Genomic DNA, 27,999 nt, shown 5'->3' with positions numbered 1-27,999 from the left:
ATGTTGGCCAGGCTGGTCTCAAACTCCTGACCTCAGGTGATTTACCCGCCTCAGTCTCCCAAAGTGCTGGGATTACCGGCAGAAGCCACTGCGAGAATGAGTAGCATTTTTGACTGGTGAACTAGAAAGTAGGTGGGTGAGGAAAGAAAACATTTTTTAGAAGATGTGAACATATATATGCATAGAGTATCAAAGGAATCAGTGACATTTTGGATCCCAAATCTGGAAGCTTCTTTCTAGTGTTATATAAGTTTAAGTAGTGTTCTAGAAACTTTAAAAACTATATATCGACATCACTTGGTGGCATCACTAAACACTCTCTACATACTGAAGACATTTTATGCACAAATTAAATAATAAAACATTTATATTTATTTTACATATTGCCACAAAACGAGGGTCAGTAAACCATGACCCTCAGGCCAAATCTGGCCCTTTGTCTATTGTTGTAAATAAAGTTTTGTTAGAACATAGCCATACCTATTCAGTTAGTATAATCTCTAGCTACTTTAGTGCTACGATGGCAGAACTGAGTAGTTGTAAGAGACTAACTCTATTGCAAAGCCTAAAGTATTTACTTATGGTCAGGATTAGTGACAGCTTCCTTAAATTTTGTGACTGAGATACCTCACTTGCCTCACTTTAGTCCTGATCTTGTGTTTACTATCTGGCTCTTAATAGAAAACTTTTTCCAAGCCCTGTTATACAATAAAAGGCTTTGTAGCAGATAATACTCTTACATTTAGCATTTTCCCTGATATAAAATGACATCTGTTCATTCTCTAATGAACCAGAAGACTAGGAAGTGGTGGGTTGTGAACATTCATTAGTATACAGTAATATATTACCAAGTGGAAAATGTACTCTGCCTTTTCTGTAAAGCATCCTGAAAAGTGATGTGGACCAGGGCTTTTCATTGATTGCAGTATGGATGAATCAAATAGGATTCATTTGTTGGTCTTTCCCTTTTCTTATTTATGCCATGTAATACACTTATCTTTTCCTTTCCAGATATTTTCCCCATTAGGTTGCATTATTATAAACTTCGGGTTATATGGGCAGACTGCTTTGTATTTTATGCTTTTTGAATCAGTGCATGCATTGAGTTCAATAAAATTACTTTCATACAACATAAATAACTAGACAACAAAAGATTAGTCAGAATAAATGAAAACTCAAATGGAATGTCAATGCCTCTAGCCCCTTCATCTTCTCCTGTGTTTTCATCCACTCCCTCAGGTTACTCTAAAGAGTACTCTAAATATGCCCTGGGCTTCTCATGTTTCTAATGAAGCATTCTTCCACATGAGTTCCATTGTCACTTTAGTCAGGGTGTTCTGTTCAGAGAAGATTGCTTTGGACAATGCTTTATGTAAATTTTTGTCTATCTTTTTGCAGCTCTCACCATATAAAAAAATTTCATATTGTACAGTTTGAGGGCATTACATCACCAATGGGACAAACAATAGGCAGAACCAGGGACACAGATATAATGTGAATATGCCAAGAGATTTGTAAATTTCTTTTTAAGAGAATATACAGTGTAGGGGAAGAAAAATAATTTTCTCTCTCTCTTTCATAGTTCTTAACTGGGACTCCTTCTAACAAAAGACAGATTAAAAAGAGGAAAAAAAATAGAAGTTAGTTAACACGTATTCCTCATGTATACATTGGAGAAAAACCACTGAAATGAGAAGTCTCCAAAATGTAGCTCAAAGAAGGCATTTTCAACTTCAGACGTAAATATCACCATATTCTGAAACAACGAAGGGTGTGGGGAAAGGCCCAGCTAAGGTAAGATGAGCAAGAGAAGTGAAAGGTAAGGTTTGTTATGCAGGTGCCTTCTCCGTTGATTCTGGAGTCTCTAGTGATTTAGTCTTTCTTCTCTTCTTGGTGTAGAGAGGAAGATACCCTTACAAATGGACACTTACTTTACAGATATAAATTTCATTTACAAAAAGGTAACTTTAAAGAGCTATGCCTGTGTCTGCCTACTTTCTGAATGTAACCAGCTCAAAATAATCCTTAGGTGAAAAAGGCATATTTGGAGTGCCCCATTCAGATTATTCCGATCTCCAGTCATAGTTTGGGGTGGTGGTGTGTTCTGAGCCTCATCAGCTACTCATTAGTATATTAAAATTGTTGGTGTATTTTGAAACTTCAAGGATATAAACATTATGTAATACAAAAGCTAATAATTGATTGGGTAAACATTAGATATCTAACAAAATAATGCAAGTAGTAGGAAATACAAGGATGCATTTGAGGTTTCTAAAGCATTCCAAAGAAAAAGTAGTTTTTTTCTTGTTCTTTGTTTACAGCTGTGTGAAAATGTTACAGGTAGTTAAGTATGAGCAGGACAGGACAGGGCTCTCCCCCACCCACTAGAAATGTCAGGTGATGGTTCAGCAATTATCACATTGCCTCTCTAAAAATGATAGTTCGGCAGTGTCAGGGAAAGGCCATTTCCTGATGGTCCACACCTGTTAACATAAAAATGTTAATTGAATGCAGACCCCAGGGAGAAGCAACTTCCGGGGCATGCGTGTTAAGATATAATCTTCTGGGTCACACTCCACTGGAAAAGGGAAGAAAGCCTCAGATGTGCATGTGTATAATTACCTAAACAAACTGAGCATGTTCAATTCCCAAAGGTAAGGAGAGCACCAAGCATCAGGAAAACCCACTCTAAGGGAAGAATCAGGGGAAAGAGGTAAGCCTATAAAGTCCTAGGATCAAGGTTAAAGGTCATTTTTGCTGTTTTCTTTTGCTCTCTTTTCTCTCCTGGACCTTCAAGTGCCTGCTTGGACCTCTTTAAAGCAAATTTTCCTACTCTAAAGTCTTTTAAAACAAACTTCCACTTCTGCTGTGAAACTTGCCTTGGTCTCTTTTTCTGCTTTATGCCCCTCAGTCAAATTCTTTCTTCTGAGGAGGCAAGGACTGAAGTTGCTGTGAACCCATATAGATTTGCCGCTGGTAACTCGGGGTAACTCAGATCTCTTCCACCACTAACAAAAATAGATATCAAATAGAGATAAATAAAATATTGTTCTGATGCCCAGCTAAAGTTAAGGATTATAAATTTTTCATGGGTCTGTTACCAACCATGAGTTCTTGGGCTTTCAGTGCAATAGAAATTGACATGAGGCCAAAAGAGTTCTCCCGGACAAGTCTTCATTGGAGCTTATGCTCGGGCATAAGGGAGACAGCCTGAGAGAGAATTCCCTGACTCACTCCTTGAAAAAAGCCAGTTGGGATATTAGGAGAAGCACAAGAATTTAAATCAGGGGTAGGGTATGCAGGTCAGCATTATCTGGTTGTGATGGCTGTCTTGAGCAATGGGTCACCTGGTGGTCTGGCCTGTGGCAACAAGCTGCAAATCCATTATTTAGCACTTACGCCTGAGGTGAGACACTCTGCAACCTGGGTTTCATATTTTGGATTTCCTAAGGCCATTTCCTGGAATTCTCTAAATGAAAGACATGGTTAAACATTATGAAAGCACAGAAAGACAATACAGAATGGCTATTTTCTTTCTATGACTAAAGGCTTGAGTTAATGGTACAGTGTCAGGTAGTGGTATGGGTTTTGCAATCAGTGGGAATGCATGGAAGAATGCTCTACTGGGGATGAACTGAAACAAAGCCCTGTTCCTACTCTGTCTCGGATCTAGATTAAAATTTGATCCGTATGGATTACTAGAGACTATTAGTATCCTGTAGGAAGGCATGGGAAATTGAATACATGAAATTTACTGAAGGTCAAAATAAAAAATTTTAAAAAGGTGGTAGTATGATCACCTTAGAGAGCAAAGAAGACAAGGTACAGAAACCAAATGGTAGTTGAAAATGATAAAATACATAGTGGTGTGTGTGACTACTATATTCTATATTCTTTGCAGCTCAGAAATCCTGCTAACTGAAGTCTCTAGACATTCAAATTACGGGGACAAATGACTGGATAATGTTCATACATCCCACGTGTTTTTAGAAAGAAAAACACCCTTCCCACACTCTCCAAAGTCTTCCAACTCCATATGCAATCAAGTGGCACACAATAGGGTGCTTATGTGGTGTTTAGCCCTTCCTCAAAAGAACCTGGCATAAGTCTCAGTAGGAGACAGGATATCAGAATAAATAGGTCATTGTTCCATTCCATTAGGGCAATTCTGGTGTTCCTGTTGCTTGACAAAGACACAAGTGCCGGGAAGTAAGGTTGATTGTTTCCTAGGACTCACATTTTAAAGTGCTCCTCAGTTGCTTCTTTTCAGAGTGCTTCCTTTGGTAGAAGCCCAGCTGGAAAAAAGGTCTGGAGAACAATGCTATGGAGAGAGAGTCTTTTTCTTTTATTCTATTTCTCCTGTTAAACATATGTTATCAATTACTTAGCAGCTCCATTTGCAAAGCATTTTTAAAATAGAAAAGTGAACAGGCAGCATCCTATCTGGCTTGAGGAAAATCTTGTCTGTAAAAGTGCAGTGAGAAAGTCTTGCCATCAACATGATAGACCTGTAGAAGTCAGACCAGTGTTGGTGATACTCTTTTTATAGTCATGAGGGCACATTTTAACCAGTCTTCCATGTGCCATTTAATCTAAGAAACAACTGGATTTAGAAATTTTGGAAAAGAGCCTGTAATTAGTTTGCCAGCGCTGCCATAACATAGAACCATAGACTGGGGGGCTTAAACAGCTGTACGTTATTTTCTTAACCATTCTGAAGGCTAGAAGTCCAAAATCAAGGTGCCAATAGGATTGTTTTCTTCCAAGACTTCTCTCTTTCGCTTGCAGAGGTCCACCTTACTGGGTCTTCATGTAGTCTTCCCTTTCTGTGTGTCTCTGATCTTCTCTTCTTATAAGGACACCTGTCATATTCCATTAGGGCCCACCCATATTGGTGCAGAATTTTGCTCCTTAATTTAGCTAAAACCGGGTTCTTGTCACACAACCAGAAAAATTTAGGCACGTGGACATATTGAAGGGTAAGTAGAGCAGAATTTTACTGGGCATAAAGGGGAAAACAAACAAACATAAAAAACAGCAAAGCAAGATGGAGTCCTGCTGACAGGCCTCCCACCTCACAGATTGAAACTCACACCACCACACCGGAGCTCCTCCCGCTGACTGTGGCTCCACCCCTGACCGTGGCTCCACCCACTGACCGTGGCTCCGCCCTGTTCCCCCAGTGCACATGTAGGCATGCTCAGACAAAGCCCTGGCAGATTTCCTCATCTGTACAAAAAAATCTGATGTAAATACTTGCGGGGTGGGTTGGTGATTCTCCAGGGACCCCTTTTATCTGCCTAGGCATTTGACTGTCTCCTATGACTTCGTTTTACCTTAATTACTCTTTAAAGGCCCTATCTCCAAATATATTCCTCTTCTAAGGTTCGAGGGGTTAGAGCTTTGACACAGGAATTTTAGGGGAACACAGCTCGGATCATAACAATGTGTTTTTTCACTTCTTACTTGCAGAAACTCCCTTTTTAGCTCATGATTGGACAACTATGTCACAAAAATATATCTGGTTTATAAATGTCACTTGTGCTGCTGATGGCCCACTTCATATAACAGAAAAGGGTTTTGACTGCTCAGGTTAATGTGGAGGTCACAGGTTTTTCTTTTCCTGAGCTCTGGGCTCAGAAATGGAGCTTCTCCTAGTTTCCTCAGAATTGAGGGGCAGACTACACTGGGGAAGTCTCTGTCAAGTGCTGGTGAGGATTGACAATTTTAATATTGGATATTGATACAATGGTCACTATCAATTGAAAAATGATGAGATTCATACATTTGGAAAGGAGAGCTTTATTTCTCATAAGGGTTGCTAGTCCACAGGCTGGTCATCCTGCAGAGAAGCATAGTTTCTGGCAGAAGGTAAGAGCCCGCACTCGGAGGGAGGGATAAAGGGAACAGAAATTTACGCTGAGTGGGTTGGCTAAGTATACATACTTAACACGCTGTCGGAGGAGCCATGAATATTTTATAAAAGAGGAACATGAACATGAGCAGTTGCCCTTCATGCCTCTTCATGGGTTCCATGTTCAAAAAATGTTACCGTCAGCATGATACATTGGTGGAGCTTCTGATACCAAAAAGTGAAGCAGAAGATATGAAAACCCTCACTGTCCCTTTTCCATAAGCCAGCCAAAAGTAGTCTGGGGATGGTGGTCAGTTTTTAGTAAGAGGTTCATTGTAAAACAGGTGAGCCTTCAAGCTGAAACTGCCAAGAGGGAGGTCTGGTCATGGCCTCAGATGATTGTCTAAAGGCAATAAAAGAATAAGTGATTCGTGACCGAGCGTGGTGGCTCACACCTGTAATCCCAGCACTTTGGGAGGCCAACATGGGTGAATCACCTGAGGTCAGGAGTTTGAGGCCAACCTGAAGAACATGGCAAAACCCCGTCTCTACTAAAAATACAAAAACTAGCAGGGCGTGGTGGCGGGCCCTGTAATCCCAGCTACTCGGGAGACTGAGACATGAGAATAGCCTGAACCCAGGAGGCGGAGGTTGCGGTGACCTGAGATCACACCATTGCACTACAGCCTGGGCAACAGAGTGAGACTCCAGCTCAAAAAAAAAAAAAAAAAAACAAAAAAAAGAAAAGTGATTTGTTTCTTGTCTTCTAGAGCTGGTTTCTGCCTACTTCTTAGGAAAGAATTCTGGTTAAAGGTTAATAAGGAAGGGGAATACTGAGGTGTGTCTAATCTCCCATCCAGTCATGGCAAGGAATCAGAATGTTTCTCTGCAGTGCCTTGGCCAAAAAGGAGTCTTTATAAAAGTCAGTTGAAGTGCTTAGGATCTTATTTTTATTTCTCAGCACATAATTTGTGGACTAAAGTATTATGTGGACTTTACTTTTTTGACAATTGTTTTCCACTTCCCTCGTCCTGTGTAACTTTTCCATTTTCATCTTTCTGTCATTGGTAATTAAAAAAGAAAGTTGAAGTATGCTTTTGTCTTTTATTGTGTCACCTCAAAGAGTTTGTAAAAGTGTGTGAGCTCTAAATAAGGTACTAGCTTTTATCGATATTTATTTCTCTATTGATATTGTTTATCAAAACACATCTTTATGTCAATTGTTATTATTGTTGTTGTCTCCCCAAAACTAAAAAGATCTTTTCCTATGTACATGTAAAATGTTAAGTTAATTTTTCATTTAAGAATTTTATTGAAAAAATTTAATTATATAAATTTGAAAAGTATTCAGAATATAGTCAACTGAAAATAGAACATGACAGCAACAAGGTAGCTGAGGTAAAATACCTCTGAGATTTGAGGTGGATTTTAGGTGGGTTAGGTGGAACTCACGTAAAATAAAGAGTGAGCCTTTTTCTTTTATAAAATTATGCAGCTTTCTCTATCCCAAGGTTCAACTTAGTGGCTGGAGACGTCACTTTTTATTATCAGAATGAGAATGAGTAATGCAAGCAGCACCTGGAAGCAAAACAGTAATGTAGCTAAGCCCTGAGTAGAGAAATGTGGACGAGTTCTTTCCAATTACTTGTTGAAATGTGGCGATTGCTCTAAAATAAAAATGTGTGAACTGGGTAAAAATTAATGCCATCTCAGGGAAAGCACATTCTACTCTTTAAAACCCTTTAAAGATGCAATCGTTTTACACTCAAAACTGTTTGGTGAGAATTTGCAGGATGTCCCCACCCAATTCTCAGTCATAGGGAGGTCACTCAGGTGTTTGATTTCCATTCGAGGTGGAAACACTGAAACAGAGAAAAAGAACGTAATTTCCTCATCTATGAGCCAGCAAGCTCGTTGAAAAGATTATGGTAGCTTTGTGGACGATACTTACTTCAGTCATAGATGGGGTTGACACAATTTTTTATTGCATTACAACAGTAGACAGATTAAATAATAACTAAATCTAGGGTTATGTAAGTCTTCCTTCCATTTTACCTATTTTCCAGAAAGTTCTCCTATGAAAGAGTCAGCTTTGTCCTTCTACTCTTGTGTCTCCTTTTATAAAATCATAACACTTTTGTTTGATCCAATAACCTGGACACCTAAGGATTGTACACGTAAATAAACAAAATTGGAATTATATTTTTTTATATATATATATATTTGATCTTACTAATATTATATTGTAAGGATATTCCACAATTTCTAAATGAATTTTTCCAATCCTATCCTAACCTGATTGATTAATTAATTGGTTGATTTTACAAAACTTAGTATTTTAGAGCAGGTTTAAGTTCTCAGCAAAATTGGGAGGAAGGTACATAGATTTTCCATATACCCTCTGCTCCTGCCCCACATGCGTAAATTTATTTTTTCTTATAAACTTGTGATGTTTATCTTTAGACTTAAAAATGTCTTTAGAAGAGGGCACTGTTTCCTGACATTTTGTGCTTTTTTTTTTTGTGGCTATCTTTTACTGTGTTAATTTATCACGTAAGTGATTAGAAGAAAAGAGTTTCAGAAATGAGACATGGGATAAGTATATTTTGAAGGATGGGAGAGTAGTGAAGGTACAGGGTGTAGCAGGTCAGATCGGGTGGGTCGTCTACCTAGTGAAGAACACCTTTGAACAATAATTAATGTCATTTGTGGAAAAAGAAAATCCCCAACACTTTTCTTTGTTTTGAAGATAATCAGAAACCTATTCAATTTAAAACTTGTAATGTCCCATATGGTAGTTGCTAGCCCCATGTGGCTATTCAAATACACACTTAAATTTAAATCAATGAAAACTGAAACAGATTAAGAATCTAGTTCCTCAGTTGCAGTAGCCACATTTCAAGTGCTCGGTAGCCACATGTGGGTCGCGATTACCACACTGCATAGTGCAGATAGGGAACATTTTCATCGTAAGCGCTGGTACTGTGAGGAATGGGAAAAACTTCATGAACATGTAAATAAGTGCTAAGAGGAGCTGGCCAGGCACTGAAAACAACTTATGACTACCTCAAATGTGATCTTGGCCAAGGCCTGAGACTTAATGAGATGTGAACCCTTCTTGGCCTCCAGGATGCTAAGGATTGAGCACAACACAAACAGACTTTCCCAAATTAGTCATTTCCTTTTCCATCAATATGGAGCTCAACGCTGAAGCCTCCTGGCAGTGGGATCGTGCTGTGACGACCTTTTATTTAACAAGACACTCTTTGGTACTTTTTTAATGAGGTGTTAACTCTATCTGCCCATTCTCAAATTACATTCTTTAGCAAATCTCTGCCAAATTTTACCAAATATATTAAATAGGTATATTTCTTATATTCTCCAGGGGAAATTTCTTTCCACCAAACTCTAAACATCATTTGGATTAGCATTTAGTGTATTACCATATCACAGGATTTTAATTTTAATGGGCTTAAGGTCAATAGAGAATAGGTTATAGGATCCATGAGTCTTGTTTTGTTTTCTTTTGCTGTTTTAGAATATTTTTAATTTTCATAATGTGACAACCTTTAATATTATATCTTAAATTGAATCTCACTTTTACTTCCATTTTTATGCTCAGTATTAGTGATTAAAAACACCCTTTAAATTCATTTGTCCTGGCACCCAAAAGTAGGACATTTTGACTCTTATTATAATTGCATATATGAGAGATGAAATCATCTGTTGGTTTTTAATGTCTTTAAGTTAAAATAATCTCCATATGGTTGAATTAGCCATGATCTCCAAACACATAAAATCCATATGGCTGAAATTATATATACAAGGCTTTAGATAAAATGGAGAGTTGTGTAAATTTTACCACCAACCACATGTAAATTAGCAAGGATGAATGGTTTCCCCAGAGTGTCTAAAATCAAATTACCAATAACAAAGACGTTGGTAATCAAGATTTGACTTTAAAAATAAAAACAAAAACAAGTGTAATTTGTTAGCACTTACTATGTGCTAGATATTGTATTTTGTGCTTCATATAGTCTACCCAAATTAGGAGTTGACAAACTTTTTCTCTCAAAAGCCAGATGCAGAATACTGTATTTGAGACTTCGCGAGCCATACGATCTTTGTAAAATTATTCGACTCTGCTGTTGTGGCACTGAAGCAGCCAGAGATGATACTGAATGAATAGTTGTGACTATATTTCAATGAAACTTTGTTTACAAAAATGAGCAGTGGATCTGATTTGGCCTTTGGGCTGCAGGTCCTTTGATCTAAGTTAACCGTCATAAATAACCGAGGGCTATATATTGAGGACATGCCTCCACCATTGAAGACTGCTGCTAACAGAAAGGAGATAATTTTAAAAATCTCTCTAACACCTGAACAGAGGGTCTGCCCCTGCAAAGGACTTCCACAGTCCTCAGGGCTGCTCCTTGTCCTGGTTCCACTTCAAGCTCTGAATGTAGGCCAAAGGCTCTAGTACAGGACCGTAGATTGTGGAGTCATCAGGCCTCTGCTTCTACTTGGATTTAGAACCCTGTACTACCTAAGTAAAAAACCATGTCTCAATCAAATTATTTATAATTTGACATGACACTCCTATCTCCATTTTAGCCACCCATAATAATGCAGGCCTCTTTGGCCAGCTGTTTCTTAGATACCTTCTCAGGTCTATTTCCCTGCCCTCCAGATCTCCTCCTCAGGATTTTTGTTGTAACCTGTGGGATCTCATTCCATTATAAATACACCCTCTGTCTTCACAGACTCTCCATGGAATTCTTTTTCCACTTGTTCTGTCTGTACTATGCTTCCTCTTTCCATTTCAACCTGTGTGAAGATAAGAGAGTAACCCCTGCCCTCAGCCCCTGGAGTGGCCACACAAGTCCATTATCCTAGAGCCTGTGGGGTGGTGCACTTACCAGCTGCATGCTCTCATCCATTTAGGCCACAACAAGAAAGGGGAAAGTAGATCCATGCTACCTCATTCGCTTTCTTGTTTTTAACCACCTGCTCTAGAGGTGACTCGCAAGTCTGTATCTCTAGTGGGAATTTATCTCCTGAGTTTCTCAAATTCAAATATAGTTGTTTAGATATAATTTCCACTGGGTTGTCTCACAGTATCTTCTTTTTTTTCTTTTGAGACAGAGTCTCCCTCTATCGTCCGGGCTGGAGTGCAGTGGCGCGATAGCTCAGCTCACTGCAAGCTCTGCCTCCCAGGTTCACACCATTCTCCTGCCTCAGCCTCCCGAGTAGCTAGGACTACAGGCACCCGCCACCACGCCAGGCTAATTTGTTGTATTTTTTAGTAGAGATGGGATTTCACCGTGTTAGCCAGGATGGTGTGGATCTCCTCACTTCGTGATCAGCCTGCCTCGGCCTCCCAAAGTGCTGGGATTACAGGTGTGAGCCACGGCACCTGGCCCAGTATTTTAAGCTTAATATGCTTAAAGGTTAATTTATTCATGATCTTCCTTACCAAGTAGCTTTTTCTTACGTTGTTGAATGAAATGTCCTCTATCCTTTCACCAAAAACAGAAACCTGCGATACTCCTTGACTGGTCCTTTTTCATGAAGCTGGTGACCCAGTCTTATAAGATACAGCTTTCTGACATCTTCACTAGCTATTTGCAGATGGTGAAGGCTCCTACTTGTCCCCTAGAATTGCCTTTCCCCTTTTCACTTAATAGTTGAGTTTTTTTAATTACATGGCCACTTAAAATACGCAACACATTTTCCAGATTCACTTGCATCTAAAGTAACCATCTAACTAAGCTCCAACAAGGACAAGTAAGCTGAAGCCTCTTGAGTAAGTTCTAGGAGCTGTTCTTAAGGGAAGGCTGTATAACCTCCTTTTGTTTTTTCCTTTCCTAATCCTGGAACGGAAACATAATAACTACTTTTTGAGTAGCCACCCTTGAATTTGAAGTGAATCTACATTTTTGAGGATGAAGAAGCAACCAGAATAGAGGATTCATGGATCAATGTGAGAATTTGCCTTACTAGCCATGTAAATAGATCTCATTTACATGGGAAACGGAAAAATCCCCCAAAACCTATGCGTGCATGCACAGACACACACATGCACCACACAACACACACTTCTATCTTGTTTAAGCCGCTGATTGTGTGTGTGTTTCTCTCATTCATCTCAACAGTGCTTTATCCACAGAATAATCCTTGCAAAAGCCAAATCTGAGCACTTAACACTTCTTACTACATTATAACCTTCCAGTGACTCTTATTTGTCTTGAGGATAAAGTTCCACTTCCTCAGCAAAGCACACAAGGCTTGCTCATTCTGAACTTGGCTACTATGTAATGGGATCTTCCATTATGGATGGAGCTAGTAGCAATTATAGTAATAATGGCTATTCTTGGCCTGTACCTCATATCAAATTTCCTAATAAGGAATACAGGTAAATCTGTGTCTCAGGACATCATCCAGAAAGGAGTTTAACATTTAATATTTATTGAAATTTTATTTTCTAGATCTAAGAGCTCTTTATAGATCAACCTATTTAATCCTCAAAACAATTCTGTGAGATAGGTAGTGTTATCATTCTTACTTTATAGAAAGAGAGACTGAGGCACAGAAAGACTAAGTCAAATATCCTAGTACTGACTGCTTGATAAACATTAGGGCTGGAGTTTAACCCCTAACAATCTAATGCTAGAACCTGCTTAAGTAATATGCTATATGTTACCAGCTGTCTCTATAGAAAGCTAATTCTAACTGGTGAGTGATGATATCTCATTGTGATTTTGATTTGCATTTCTCTGAGGGCAAGTGATGATGAGCATTTTTTTGTGTGTCTGTTGGCTGCATAAATGTCTTCTTTTGAGAAGTGTTTGTTCATATCCTTCACCCACTTTTTGATAGGGTTGTTTGATTTCTTTCTTGTAAGTTTGTTTAAGTTCTTTGTGGATTCTGGATATTAGCCCTTTGTCAGATGGGTAGATTGCAAAAATTTTCTCCCATTCTGTAGGTTGCCTGTTCACTCTGATGGCAGTTTCTTTTGCTGTGTAGAAGCTCTTTAGTTTAATTATATCTCATTTGTCAATTTTGGCTTTTGTCGCCATTGCTTTTGGTGTTTTAGACATGAAGTCCTTGCCCATGCCTATGTCCTGAATGGTATTGCCTAGGTTTTCTTCTAGGGTTTTTATGGTATTAGGTCTAACATTTAAGTCTCTAATCCATCTTGAATTAATTTTCATATAAGGTGTAAGGAAGGGATCCAGTTTCAGCTTTCTACATATGGCTAGTCAGTTTTCCCAGCACCATTTATTAAATACGGAATCCTTTCCCCATTTCTTGTTTTTGTCAGGTTTGTCAAAGATCAGATGGTTGTAGATGTGTGGTATTATTTCTGAGGGCTCTGTTCAGTTCCATTGGTCTATACCCAAAGGATTATAAATCATGTTGCTATAAAGACACATGCACACGTATGTTTATTGTGGCACTATTCACAATAGCAAAGACTTGGAACCAATGTAAATGTCCATCAATGATAGACTGGATTAAGAAAATGTGGCACATATACACCATGGAATACTATGCAGCCATAAAAAGGATGAGTTCATGTCCTTTGTAGGGACATGGATGAAGCTGGAAACCATCATTCTGAACAAAATATTGCAAGGACAGAAAACCAAACACTGCATGTTCTCACTTATAGGTGGGAATTGAACAATGAGAACACTTGGACACAGGGTGGAGAATCTTACACACTGAGACCTGTCATGGGGTGTGGGGAGGGGGGAGGGATAGCATTAGGAGAAATACCTAGTGTAAATGACGAGTTAATGGGTGCAGCACACCAACATGGCACATGTGTACCTATGTAACAAACCTGCATGTTGTGCACATGTACCCTACAACTTGAAGTATTATAATAATAATAATAATAATAATAATAATAATAAAAGAAGGTTAAAAAAAAGAAAGCTAATTCTAACAGCCCAAAGATTTTCCAGGGCTCTTCCATGTTTCCTTTCCATATCTGTTATCAGAAGCAGAGGCCTGTGCTGTTTCCATCTTTCCCAGGATTATTTCAGTAAAAGGAATGGAGGGCTTTTTTATGATTCACTTATTCATGCTTAAGTTATTAGAAGTGTGAGCTCATTTCTGGTTGACTCAGATACTTTATATAGTCATAGGCAACATCTAACACTTATTCTAATACACTCTTACAATTAATACATACTAAGAAATACAAACTCATCTGTAATGTAATAACTTCAAACTTCTAAATATTTTAAATGTAACCTTACTTTCCCAAAGTGAACTAAATCATGATGACATTTATCAGGAATTTTTTCATCCTATAGCTAAGTATAATGCATGACTGGTTGAAAAGAGGAAATTTGCACTGTGTAATTGTCCAAAGGGCTAGAGAGATTTAAATGAAATCTGGGGGTTCTGTAATTTTTATATTACTTTTATGCTTGTGCATGCATAAGCGAGGAAGATTAAATGAAAAGAAAAGAGAATTAAAATTGTGGGACATTTTCTGAATTCCTTCCTCAATAGTTCTTTGGAAATGCACAAGCCCTATTATTTTCTCCTATGTTCACTGATATGCCAAGTCACGGAATGTTGTTAGACCGGTTATTGGTGTCAAAAGTTGAAATCCTATCCAACTAATTGCTTACAACATTGCTAGAATTTCTTCACACAGTGCCGTGCAAAAGCATATATAATACACTGGCAGGGGCTACTTCTTGGCTGTTAAGGTATTTCACTGATGGACTGAACTTGTTGAATGTCTGGTACGTGTTAATAATTGGAATACAGTTGACTATTTATGCCCAGGCTTGTCCCAGAAAGGATTTAAAAAACCATTTAATAAAATACATATGAAATAGCAAATAAATGGTTTTAAAAAAGGACTCAGGAAAGTTCAGTGAAAGTAAAAGTGAGTCAGGACACAAAAATCACACAATGGAGTCACGCATATTTTCTAGAGGTGTGCCAAAAACTTGACTCTGAGTTTCTGCTAACCAGTGAGAAGAAGGAAACACTAAAGGTAAGTGAGTCACACTACTTATAGTGTTAAATCTATCTAGTTGCTCAAGAGATGAACAATTCTATCTGATGATGAGATCAGAATTTTCTCCCAAGTCTTTACAGACAAGACATCATGTATTGTCATACACATAATCTCAACAGTAAACGCAGACACAAGTTGTTCAGTGAAGTTTATATAATACACCTCAGTATTGGCTCCGGGCATCTCACGAAAGTGCAATTAAATAAAAAAAGACCTATTGAGGCTAATATGAAGAGCTGTGAGCCCATGACTCCTGGATGATTTGACTCAAACTAGGGAGATTTAGAGAACTCGTAATAGTAGTTCTTGAACATTTATATCCATAAAAATATCCCAAAACATAAAGAACGGGTTGCTGTGCTTCTTCCTCAGTGATTCAGGTTTAGTCCATCTGGAGAGAGACCCACAAATATCTATTTTCAATTATTAGCCCTCTTTCCTTGAAGTGATTCCGATGTAGAAGGTAGGCAGACCACAATGGAAAAACCAGAGATTAAAAGCAACAAGTAGCATTATTTGATATCAGTTAATGAACTATTAGAGGATACCAGTAAGAAATGATCATTTTAATTTGAGATTAATTGATCTGTAACAAGTTTTGGAGGTAGTGTTAACACAAACTTGTTGAGCTACCCTGCTACAGAGGATGCTCTACTGGAAAATAATTTTTCCTTTTCTCCACAAAGTGAAAATACCCACTGCATCAAACAATGGATGGGGATAGGAAATCACTCAGAATTGTTGAGTGGAGACTTCCTGAAGGTGCCATTTCTTGGATTTGTGGTTGTGGGAAGAGGTCTTATTAGAATTATGTTTTTGGGATGTTGGACACTTTTCAGAAAATTGTGACCCTGTGTAGTGAATGTTATGATATGGTCTCCACATTCCCGCTTCAGTGCTTAGGCATTTGATCACTCAGCTGCCAGGAGTCTTTTCTTCTGATGGTTCTTCGCAGGAATTGTCTTCCTTACCAAGGCTATATGCTTGAGGCAGCTAGCACCCCATGACCCACTGGTTCTAAGAGACAAGACCTGGATATCTCTGAAGGGCCATTTTGTATTACAGCTTCTCTTGAGATTAGCTGAAGTCTTTGTAGGACCTGCATCACAGTTTGACTTCTTCCTCCTTCCAATCCTTTGTTCCTTTCCCCTTACAGAGGTACATCCCCAGAGGATTCTCCCTTGACTTCCTGCTCACAACCATCTCAGAGTCCACGTCCTAGAGAATCTGACCTGAGACGTGGGTACAAATCTCCTGATCTTCACCTCATTGACGCTACATATGTTCCTTTGCAATTTGATTTTAATTATTCACCCACCTTTCCTTTCTGTATCTGTCTTTTATTTTTCTTCAGCTCTGTTCTTGATATTTAAGGGCTTCTTAATATGGACACCTTTTTACTTCCTCATTGATTTTTTTTTTTTTTTTTTTTTGAGACAGAGTCTCACTGTGTTGCCTAGGTTGGAGTGCAGTGGAGCGATCTCAACTTGCTGCAACCTTCAACTGCCAGGTTCAAGGGATTCTCCTACCTCAACCTCCTGAGTGGCTGGGATTACAGACATGTGCCACCATGCCTGGCTATGTATTTTTGGTAGAAAATTCAAAAAATATATATATTTTAAATTTTTGGTAGAAAAAAATTTTTTTTATTTTTTTATTTTTGGTAGAGACAGGGTTTTGCCATGTTGGTCAGGCTGGTCTCGAAGTCCTGACCTCAGGTGATCCACCCATCTCAGCCTCCCAAAGTGCTGGGATTACAGGTGTGAGCCACCACTGCGCCTGGCCTCTTCTTCACTGATCTTAAAGGATTTATTTGCTCTGTACTTTGTTATCTCTTTTTGTGATTCTGACCCAAAACAGGTCTGCTAAGCCTTAAAGATGAGGCAAATGAGGTAGTTGTTAAGCAAACACATGTGCAAATGTGTGCAGGAGTGTGTGCAGGCACATATGCACACATGCATATACACAGAATACGGAGGTTTTTGTAATCCAATGCATTTGAGAAATATGACTTAAATGTGTAAGGTACTGCAGGAGTTCTCAGAGTCTGTAAAATGCTAGTGTGAATTGTGAATCTCCAAATTACACATTATAGAACCCTCCATTTTTCCTTTTTTATTGATGTAAAATTTACACAACATAGTTAACCATTTTAAGGTGTACAACTCAGTGGCATTTATTACATTTACAATGCTGCATAACCACCCCTCCACCTAGTTCCACAACATTTTCATCACCTCAAAAGGGAACTCTGTATCCATTAAGTCTTTACTTCCCATTGCACCTCCCTCAAGCCTGTGCAACCATTAATCTGCTGTCTTTATAGATTTACCTAATCTCAATATTTTATACAAAGGGAATCATTTAACATAACATATGACCTTTTGTGTCTGAATTCTTTCACTTAGCATAATTTTTTTTTGTGGTTCAGTCATGTTGTAGCGTGTATCAGTAGTTCATTCCTTTTTACAACTGAGTGATATTCTATTGTATGAACATACCGCATTTGATATCCATTCATTTGTTGTTAGATGTAGGCAGTTAATGGATACCTTTTGGCTATTTTGAATAATGGTGTTATGAACATTTGTGTATATGTTTTGTTTGAATACCAATTTTCATTTCTTTTTGGTATGTACCTAGGGGTAGAATTACTGGACTAGATGATATTTCCATGTTTAATTTTTTGAGGAAACAAAACACTTTTTAAGTATATTGATACTAGCATACTGAGGAATAATATATTTTGAAAAGTGTTGTGTTTGAATTCACTTTACAATACTAATTTTAATTATGGGTTAATAATGTTTAAACCTTTAGAATTGATGGTTTCAGAAAACTTTCACCAATAGCCTTGAATTTGCAATAATAAAACTTTAAAGTTGAGATCTGAAAAGGAGAGATATTTTTGAAAAGAAATATCTTTTAGCATTCCTGCTCGTATCATGCCATGCCAAGAACTTTTTTCTATGTTTCCTAATACTTTTCCATTAAGGAATAAAAGCAAGTTTGATGGTCACTTGAGGACAATGTGAATAACATCTGTATCATAAATTCTTGTTGATTCTCTACTGAAAATCAAGTGACTGTTCTGATGTGAATGATTCAGCCTGGAAGTAAAGTTACAAAAACAAAATAGAAATTAAAAAAATAAAAAATTTAATTTAAATTTACCAATTTAGAAACTATTTTTTAAAAAATCGAATTCTTATTCCAGAAAGAATTTATTGAAGAGGAAAAACAATTTTGGCTTTATATTTTTTCTGCAGTGTTTAGACATTGATAGAAGAATGTACCCTTCAGTCTTTGGGGGTCTTTTAGGGGAGTAAAATGTAAACATTGCTATGATGCACAAAAATCAGCTCTAATAGTATTTGTGTTTATTTGAAAAATTTTATCTTATAGATAATATGTAACAGATTACATATGTATAAGTAATATATTGTATATCACATACACTATTTTCAATTTTTACATATATTTGGATATAATACATATATTTTATATTGAATATGTATTTCAAGTCTTAAAAATATTTTTGCTCATTTATAGGCCAATTGTAAGTAATTTTTTAAATTTAAAATGCTACAACAAAACTGTTTAATTACATATTGATAGTAGCATTATATACTTTATAAAACCTGGTTTCTGGAAAGATCACATCAAATATCTCACAATGACAGCAGACTGGGCAAATATGAAAGGCTCCTTATTTTACTTTGAATAGATAGAAATTCTGGCCGGGCATGGTGGATCACGCCTATAATTCTAGCACTTTTGGGAGGCTGAGGCGGGCAGATCACCTGAGGTTGGGAGTTTGAGACCAGCCTGACCAACATGGAGAAACTCTGTCTCTACTGAAAATACAAAATTAGCCGGGCGTGGTGGCACACCCCTGTAATCCCAGCTACTCGGGAGGTTGAGGCAGGAGAATGGCTTGAACTTGGGAGGTGGAGGTTGGGGTGAGCTGAGATCATACCACTGCACTCCAGCCTGGGCAACAAGACAACAAGAACAAAACTCCGTCTCAAAACAAGAAATGCTAAATAAGTATTTTCCATGTGTGTGTGTTTGTGTATGTAATATTTCAACTACGTAATCAAAACAAAAAATAGGAAATCTCCAGATACTGAAACGGAAGAGAGAACTCAAAGGTAGAGTGTGAGAGATAGAGTTGAAGAATTGCAGCCCATAGGCATATATAGGATGCTTTTCCAATACCTTCATAGGGACAGGAGTGAATGCACTGTAATTAGGAAGTAATTTTGAAAGTACCAATGAACTCAGATTAGAAAAATCTGCCCATAAACCAAGGACATAGCCTGAAAGTGGTTCAACTTCTATTGTCTATGGATGAAAAAACAGGTACTTATGAGTAACTGGGACTCAACAGTGTTACAAGGCACTCATTTGTGATTCCTTCATTCATATAACCTTTGCTTTACAGATATTTGTTATATAGTAAACTAACATTTATAGATATTTTGTATTGGGAGATTTATTCCAAAATATTTTAGTCTGTTACTGCACTTTAGAATCAGTGGAAATAGCAAATATTAATGAATCAACTTTCCTGTTAAAAGACAAAGATTCTCACATTGTAGTAAACACATGCAATTTGTTATGAATTAACTCTATATATCAACATGGATAGTTTTTCCCATCATATTATTAGAAATCAGTGAATTATTGCTATGTGTATCAACATTAACCAATCTCTAAAATAAAATGTTGAAAAGAAAAAGCAGAAATGATGAAGAATGCATCCTGCGTGATTTCATTTCTATAAAGTGCAAACGCCCCAAGCAGAAGTAATTAATGTATTTGTAGAAATTCAGTCATATGTGATACAAGTTTTAAGAAAATTGGGAGAATTTTTAGTATAAAATTCAGGATCATAGTTACATCCAGGGAAAGGAAGGAGATAGCACATATATCCTTTATAAAGGATTGTCAAATTGTGGGCACATGGGCCGCCATGTCATTGATTTTCTTTAACTTTACTAATGTATTATTTTATAGGAAATACAAACTATTTTTCTCTATACTCACACTCACTGTTCAATACTTCACTCTGACACTAGATGTGTGGAATTTTTTTTCCCTACACATCAACTCTCCAGCCGACACCAACTGGCTGTCCTACAATTCCATTCAACTCTCACACTAACAGGCATTAGCACAGACCCTCACAGGCTAAGGGCTCAGTCCTACAAGATTGCCCTCCACTTCAGATGCTAGTTGCAAGTAGTAGGTTTTCAGTTTACCCATACTTCTGCTCTCACTTAGCTACAAATTGGAGGTTCTCTTTACCTCCTTGAGTTCTATTGTTTGCTAGAACAGCTCATGAAATTCAGGGAAATACTTACTTCTGCTTGCAGGTTGATCATAAGCACTGTTATACAGGATGCAGATGAACAGTCAGATGAAGTACATAGTGCAAAGCATGCGGGAAGGGAGGGGGAGCTTCCATGCCCTCTCCGGGCACAGCTCCTTCCCAGTGTCTCCATGTGTTCAGCAACCCAGAAGCTCTCCAAACTCTGTCCTTTGGGTTTTTCTGGAGGCTCTTTATGTAGACACAGTTAATTATATCATTGACTGTTGGTTCTCACCTTAACTTTCAGTCCCTCTTATCTCCCCAGAGGTTGGGGAGTGGGTAGAGCTATGATTCCAACCTGCATTCACAGGGTTGATCCCCAACCCTCCCAACCAGCCCCCGTGCTGAGGCTATCCAGGAGCCTCCAGCCACCAGTCACCTCATTAGAAATTTATCGTCTCCGAGAATCAAAGGTTTCTAGGAGCTGTGTGCTAGACAACAGAAATGAAGCCCCAAATATATGTTTCTTATTATATATCACAGTATCAGAAGTATATATAATATACAATCTGAGTTTTAAAAGGTGAATAAAAAAAGAAAATTTTAGATTGATACATATAATATGATGTCATTTATGTAAATTTTAATAGCACAGCAATTTACTTCATTTTGTGATTGGGTAAATAGATACGTAAGAAAAACATTCAAAAATACACTGCAAAGGTACATGCTAAATTCGTGATAGTAGTTGCTTCAAAAATGGAAGTTTGGAAATGAAATGTGAAAGGGGGTTGGAAAAGGACTTTAATGGTATCAATAATGTTTTAAATTCCTTTAAGTTGAAAAAAATAGAAAAACAATATTATCAAAAGTTCTTGTATGGTGAAATAATGACAACCACTCAAAACAGTTCATTACCGTGGAGTTCTTTCTTTTCATGACAATATAGAAAGCAGTTGAACCATCAAGCTACATATCAAGGTTAAATTTTCAGTGATATATCAGATTCCATATTGTCGATGTAGCCCACCTCTAAAGAAAGACAATAGGAAAAGAAACGTGTGTGGGGGAAAAGACTGCGTGTCTAGTGGACACCAAATCCATACCGTGAAACCTCATGGTGTGATCGAAACTATTTCATGACTTTCTAATGAAATTTATTTTCACTTTCAATTGGATTTAGTGGCTTAAATACATCCATACATATGCAAAGTGTGCATATATGTACATTATATGTTTACATAGCCTATATATAATATGACCAGAGCTGATAAATTATAATCAATATTTATATAGAAGCTGGGCATGGTGGTACGTGTCTGTAATTCCAGCTGCTCAGGAAAAAGGAGGATGGCTTGAACCCAGGAATTTGAGACCAGCCTGGGTAGCATAGCAAGACCCTGTTCCTTTAAAAAATGTTACATATCTATATAAATCTGTAACTGCCTACGTATACATATATATGTGTGTGTGTGTGTGTGTGTGTGTGTGTGTATTTGACATTTTATAGGTAGAAAATCAGAGCAGGCACTTAACCAGCATCCATTCCAATGAACAGATGAGTAATCCATGGACGGACACTGTGCATTATCTGGGTAATAAGCCAGCTGTGTCTACCACCCCCTGAGCTGGCCCTCTGAGGGAGGGCCTGAGCTAAGCCCATGCTCACATTCCTATGGGACCAGGGACTTTCTCCTCTGCCAGGGTGGAATGCAATGTCCCCTTGACCCTAACGGCCCCAGGTGCAGGGCAGCCAACATTCCCAGACAGCAGCTGCCATCTGAAATCCAGAATGGTTGGCTTTAAGCAGCCTATGTGTTCTCTATGGACCAAACTATGTACAGGTCTCCACATGCAAGTGGAAGAGACATTTGTACTGAAATGCAGTCCTGCCCTTCAAGACCAGCAGTGCCCTAGTCTAGGCAAGCCTTCTATAGGATGATGTGAGGATTAAGTGAACCCAAGCAGACACTGACTTGCGTAAATTTTCCCAGTAAAGGCTACTCCTTAACCTACGCTGTGGGTAAGGTGGCATGCGTCCTGAATTCTGTAATATAATATATAGAGATCTGAATGGGACTCAATATGCATAATATAGAGAGACATTGAAAGAGAGAGTACACATATACTATAAATATGACCATGTATTTATAGCTTGTCAGAAACAGGGAAATAAGGAAAGCAAAAAAACATTAGTAATTGAGCCATAAGTTTCAAAGGGTAATAAAATCTTGTTCTTTGATGATCACGATAGAGCAGCCTTAGTTACCCAGCCATTTTGCCCCTTGGAAGTGTTTCCATTTGCGGTCTGTACTTTACTGCCCCCGCCATTCTCATCGCTTCCTGATTTTACTGTGACTTCTTCTGCTTCTCTATGTGGACCTCAAGCTCAGAACTCCTGGAAAGAGGACCAATTAATCCCCACCCAATTAAAATCTGATCGCACAGTATTATTTCACCTCATCAGTGATGTGATCTCTAGCTTAAATAACTACTATTAGAATAAAATAAGGTCAATTATGGCAATTTTCATAAAAGAGTAAAAGACTAATTTTCTAGTCAAACCAATGGGTGTGGCAGGCCCTTTGATTTTTATGAGTTCTGATCTAGTAGAGCCAATGTGAGTTAGGATGCCATATTATCTGAACCAGGACTCATTTGAGAGTGAACAAGGTGATATTTTAATAATTAGGACAAGTACTAAGCCAATACTGTCCTAGACAAATCAGGATGTATGTCATGTTAATTAGAGCAAAAAATTGATGAATAAGAAATTAAGATTCAAGCCTTAATACTACCATGAACCAGTGGTGTTCCAGGAGTTAGCCATGTTTTCTCTATAAGTTGCATTTTCCTGTCTATAAATGTGGATGTAATGGTTTCCTCTAATATTCCATGGTTCTAGCATTTTTCTGCCTCTTGATAATTATTTGTTCAATATCTGGCCTCCCTGTTGGTGGCATGAGGGCAAGATTCTGCTTGTCTTTTCATCCACATATCTTTGTATCTATCACAGTGTTTGGCATATAGTGGTCACTCAATTGCCCTTTATTGAGTGAGAAGATACAGGGATTCACCTAAAAGACTTAGGTAATGCCAATACACTATCTGTCTTATCAGAATATTCTGGAGAAAGTTGTTCCACTATTGTCTTGCTAATATTGACAGCAGTAGTGTATTTGATATTTATGCCACCCAGCCAATGTTTGGAAGAGTTATTTTCTCTAGATGTATGATGTTAGTTCTCAGGTTGTTGTAAATATTGAGATCATTAATTTCCATATTTTAGCTTCACACATATTGCTCGTTTGATGAAAGTTAGAAGAGAAAAAAAAAAAAAAACAATGTTTACCAGGGATATTGAATCTTACAGACACATTTATTTAACTTATTCATCAAGTCATCACATGCTTATATAGTGCCTACTATGTGCCAGGTACTCTTTTAGGCATTGAGGATACATAGGTAATAGAAAAAGAGACATAGGCCCTACTAACTTAGATTTATGGAAGCTGGGGTGAAAAATAGTAAACTAAGAGGAATTGATACATATAATTTTTGTAGTAATAATTAATGTTTTCAATAAAAATGTAGCAGATACACAGCAAAAAGGCTGGGGGAGTGAGGAAAGGGACCTTTCTTGAAGAAGTAACATTTGAGCCAAAACTTGAGCGATGTTAAAAATTAAGCTGTGTAAAGAACTGCAGGAAGAGCATTCCAGGGAGAGGAATAACATGTGCAAAGGCACTGAAGTGGGAAGTGCTTGGATGTTCAGGGGATCCAAAGAAAATGAATGTATTTGCAGCAGAGCAAGCAAAGCACAGAATATTAGGCGGTAAGAGCAGAGAAGAAGACAGGAACCAGATCGTGTAGAACATTGGAGGCCCTGATATGGTATTTAAATTTTATTCTAAGAGGAATCACATAATCTGATTTAAACTGTAAAAAGATAGATTTGTTGGGTGGGAAGAGAAGAGAGATAAGAGAAGCAGGGAAACAAGTTAGCAGGTGATTGCAACAATCCATGTAAGAAATAATAAAGATTATGAGAAGCAATTGGCTTTGAAATGTATTGGGAAGGTGGAGCAGAGAGTTTGCTAATGGATTGGATGTGGGATATTAGAGAAATAGATGAATCAAGGATGATTGTTAGGATTTTATCTTAAAAAACTGGAAGAATGATGATGCCACTTGCTGAGGTGGGAGGGATGTGGGTAGAGTAGGTTTGGGGATAGCAGCAAGGCAAGAGTCCGGCCTGGACATGGCTATTAGATATTTAAGTAGAGGTGTTGTTAGCTGTTGGTTGTACCGGTATAGATTTTACAGCAAAGATTAGGACGAGTGCTATAATTTTGGGAGTAGTCAGCCTAGAGCTGAGAGTTAAAGGATGGATTGCATAAAATTGTTAGGGATATGAGTAAGAGAGGAGGTAAAGACTGAGTTCTGAGATTTGAGACTGATACCACAAAGAGAAGGACCTAATGGAGAATTCTGGGAAGGGGTTAGGAAGAATCACAGCAGAGCATTCGTCCTGTTCACCAAGGGAAGAAAAATGCATTTTAATAAGGAAGAATGGGGTTGAGATGTGTCTAATCCTGTTGACAATTTTACTGAACTCCATCGCTTTTAACTTAAGTTCAAAACTGAAGAGATGGTACTTCTAAGGGTAAACTTAACTGTGTAAATAAGTCTGAGAGTAATTTTTCTCATGTCTGAGATGAGAGAAGAAGCATGGAACATTTTTCTCCATCAGCTTTAATATTTAAGGAGACATTACTTTCAGTTATAACAAATGAGCAAATGGTAGGAAGATGTAGGTTGTTTGGTAGAGTTTACAAATGCTAAGCTAACATGTAAACAGATTTTTCAATTGCATGCCATCATCTGAGTACGTGCAAAGCGTATTACATTACAAATTCTTTAATTTATAATTGATTTTTAAGGGACTTTGTTTTCTCTTCCAGTGTCCTACTTAGAGTAATAGGAAAAACTGGTCTTCTCTGGGAGAGAGGAAGTGTGATGTTCCTAATTTGGCTTCTTTTCTTCAGGCTTACGTGATTCTGTGTTTACTTTGGAGCTCTCTGAATGGAAAATTCAAGGGTCAGTGCCTGTCACTTGACCTGAGGGAAATGGCAGGTTTACTGTGTTTTTCTTTCTGTTTTTCACAGAAAGGAAAAGATGACAGTATATTTTTGCCTCCCTGTCTTCAGTTTCAGGTTTTAGGATGACCAGTGAGATGATCAGTACTTCAGAACCCTCCAAGGTGATGGGTCATTCAAGCTCCAGTAACGTCAAGGCCTCAACAGTTTGGACATAACTTTAGGCAACACATACAAGACCCACATGTCTCCACTGATACGACTGGGGATCTCATCAAGAAACTACTTAACGAAGCCGGATACTGGAGGTATTGTATCCAGTGCCAAAGGCAGAAATATTCCAACAGGGAAGGAAAATCAAGCTCTAAAGGGGTTCCATCTGTCCTCCCATTCTTGTCATGAGCATTGCACCTAGGACTGAGCAAACATATTTCTCTTTGTCCTATTTCTGCTCAGTTGTGGGATTTCGAGCATGCCTCACGATCCCTCCGAGTTCTAAGCACTCAGTGACCATATTTCTCTTTGTCCTATTTCAGCGCAGTTGTGGGATTTTGAGCATGCCTTGCAATCCCTCTGAGACCCAATCACTACATTTTGTAACCCTGGGTTTCTGGTGCTTGCCCTGCCCTTCTTACATAGTGCCTAAGGGTCAGAGCAAGTGAGATAATGTATGTGACTGTTTTTGTAAATTAAAAGTTACTGCAAGAATACACGATGTTAGTTTTTATCATATCTTTGATCCTGGATATCTCAAAGTACTTTATAAAACAATCCCTGTTGTTTTGTTACATTTTGTTCCTTAAGCTTCCCAGGGTTTGGTTATCTTTTCTCCAATGTTGATCCTTCGCTTGTGTCCCTTTTTCATCACCATTCAGTAAGACCCCTCTGTACCCCTCACCCCCAACAAAATACCCTGGAGGCAACTTAAACCATTCCTTCACCCTGCCTGAAATGATGACAAAGTCCTGACAATTCTAACTTTATAAAATCCCCGAGTTCTTTCCCCTGCATAGGCCATTTTTATTGGTACTCTCCCCAGGTCAACAGCCTCTTCCATGCCCATTGATATATTCTAACTGTCGTTATTGCCATAGCTTCTTATTCTCCCATCCATTCTTCATGCAGCTAGTTTGTACCGATCCTTAAAAACAAAACAGAGCAACAACCCTGGAAATGTTCGTATCATTCCCCAATTAAAAACCCAAAAATGGTTCCTCAACAGTAGTACTATAAAATAAACCTCGATGTGATTTTAAGGTTTTTCCATCATCAGGCTTCTTCTGGAATCTTCATGCACAGACTGCCCTTTCCAGTTCTTGTCTGCATATTTCCAGACAGGTTAAACTTCTTGCACTGCCTTGACCAGTCAGTACGCTTCCACCCACCCCTTGTCACACTGCCTACATGTCCCATAGCCTTGATTATCAGGCTTCTCACCTTTTAAATTCCTCTGTTATGACTTTACAAATTCAGCCTTGATCTCCACCTTGGCCCTTCACCCAGCCAGAATTAACAGTCCTGCTTTCATACTTTTGCTTGCTACCCAGCTTAGCTTCTTATCTCAATCCCTGAAACATTCTTCAGTAGGTGTTTACGCAACTGTCTCCTTCTTCCTGACTATGAGCTCCTTCAATGTACAAGTTTTGTCTTATTAATTGCTTTACTAGAGTAAGTGTACATTAAGTTACATGCCTAGAACCTTATAACTACTCAACAGGAAGGAAGGAAGGAGAGAGAGAGAGAGGGAAGGAAGGAAGGAAAGAGAGAGAGAGAGAGGGAATGAAGGAAGGAAGAAAGGAAGGAAGCAAAGAGAGAGAGAGGAAAGGAAGGGAAGGAAGGAGGGAAGAAAGGAGGGAGGGAGGGAAGAATTGTGTATATCAATTTATTTAAAATATTTATGCTGCAAATTACATGTGCTGTTAATATATAAATAGATGATACGTACTCACCAATCAAACTTTTGTTGAAAACATTTCTTTACCCACATTTTTTCAAAAACAGACAATATTTTTAAGTAGCCCTTGATAAAAGGTGTCAGTTTTTGTAATTTCTGTGCTTTTCCCTAACCTTGAACCTCTACCAATCTTCTGAAGGTGGCAGCTGTTAATACAGAACTTGATGAGGAAGATGCCAGAATCTCAGCTGGAGTTCACAAAACCCTAGCCAGTCCTAACTCAGAAGGGCCTACACACCCTTTAATCCAGCAAAATTAACTCAAGAGCATGTGGGACCTGAAATCCAATCTCTGCATATTATTGCGGGTGCTTCAAGCAAAGAAAAGAACCTGATTTCACATTTGAGATGCATTTTAAACCAAAGGTCTGTTCTGGTACCTCCACAAGGAAGCATCAGTCAGACCAAAGAAAGTTTACATCCAGGGATTTGTCTTCTGGAGTGGATCTCACTGACCTACAAGAATTGATTTTGCCCATGTCTTCGCAACACCTTGTTAGTGGTATCAAATCAGAAGATGGAAGTGAGCCATAGTGACAGTATGGACACCACAGAAATCGACATACATATCAAGGCTTTTTCTTTATTTCTGGAGAGCCAGTTCAAAAGTACAACGCTTTTATATCTTCCCTCTTTTGCTCCCCACTCCCTCCCATTCCTGTTCCCAGTCCATACTTGAATAACTGTGTTGCAAATAAAATCAGTTCAGAAAACTTGTGTCTCCACA

General features: G+C 38.2%; 1 long non-coding RNA gene across 1 annotated transcript; it reads left to right on the top strand.

Annotated features, from left to right (window-relative positions):
* The first annotated feature begins 1 nt into the window (after position 1).
* LOC110742665 lies at positions 2–27,995 on the top strand. The gene is made up of 3 exons (XR_002520584.2): positions 2–2,713; positions 25,431–25,627; positions 27,413–27,995. It is a non-coding gene; the product is annotated as an uncharacterized LOC110742665 (long non-coding RNA).
* Positions 27,996–27,999: the final 4 nt, after the last annotated feature.

Source organism: Papio anubis, chromosome 2 (assembly GCF_008728515.1).
Source record: "Papio anubis isolate 15944 chromosome 2, Panubis1.0, whole genome shotgun sequence".
Lineage (NCBI taxonomy): Eukaryota > Metazoa > Chordata > Mammalia > Primates > Cercopithecidae > Papio > Papio anubis.
Note: the sequence above shows the minus strand (reverse complement) of the source record. Positions and strands in the feature narration are given on the sequence as shown.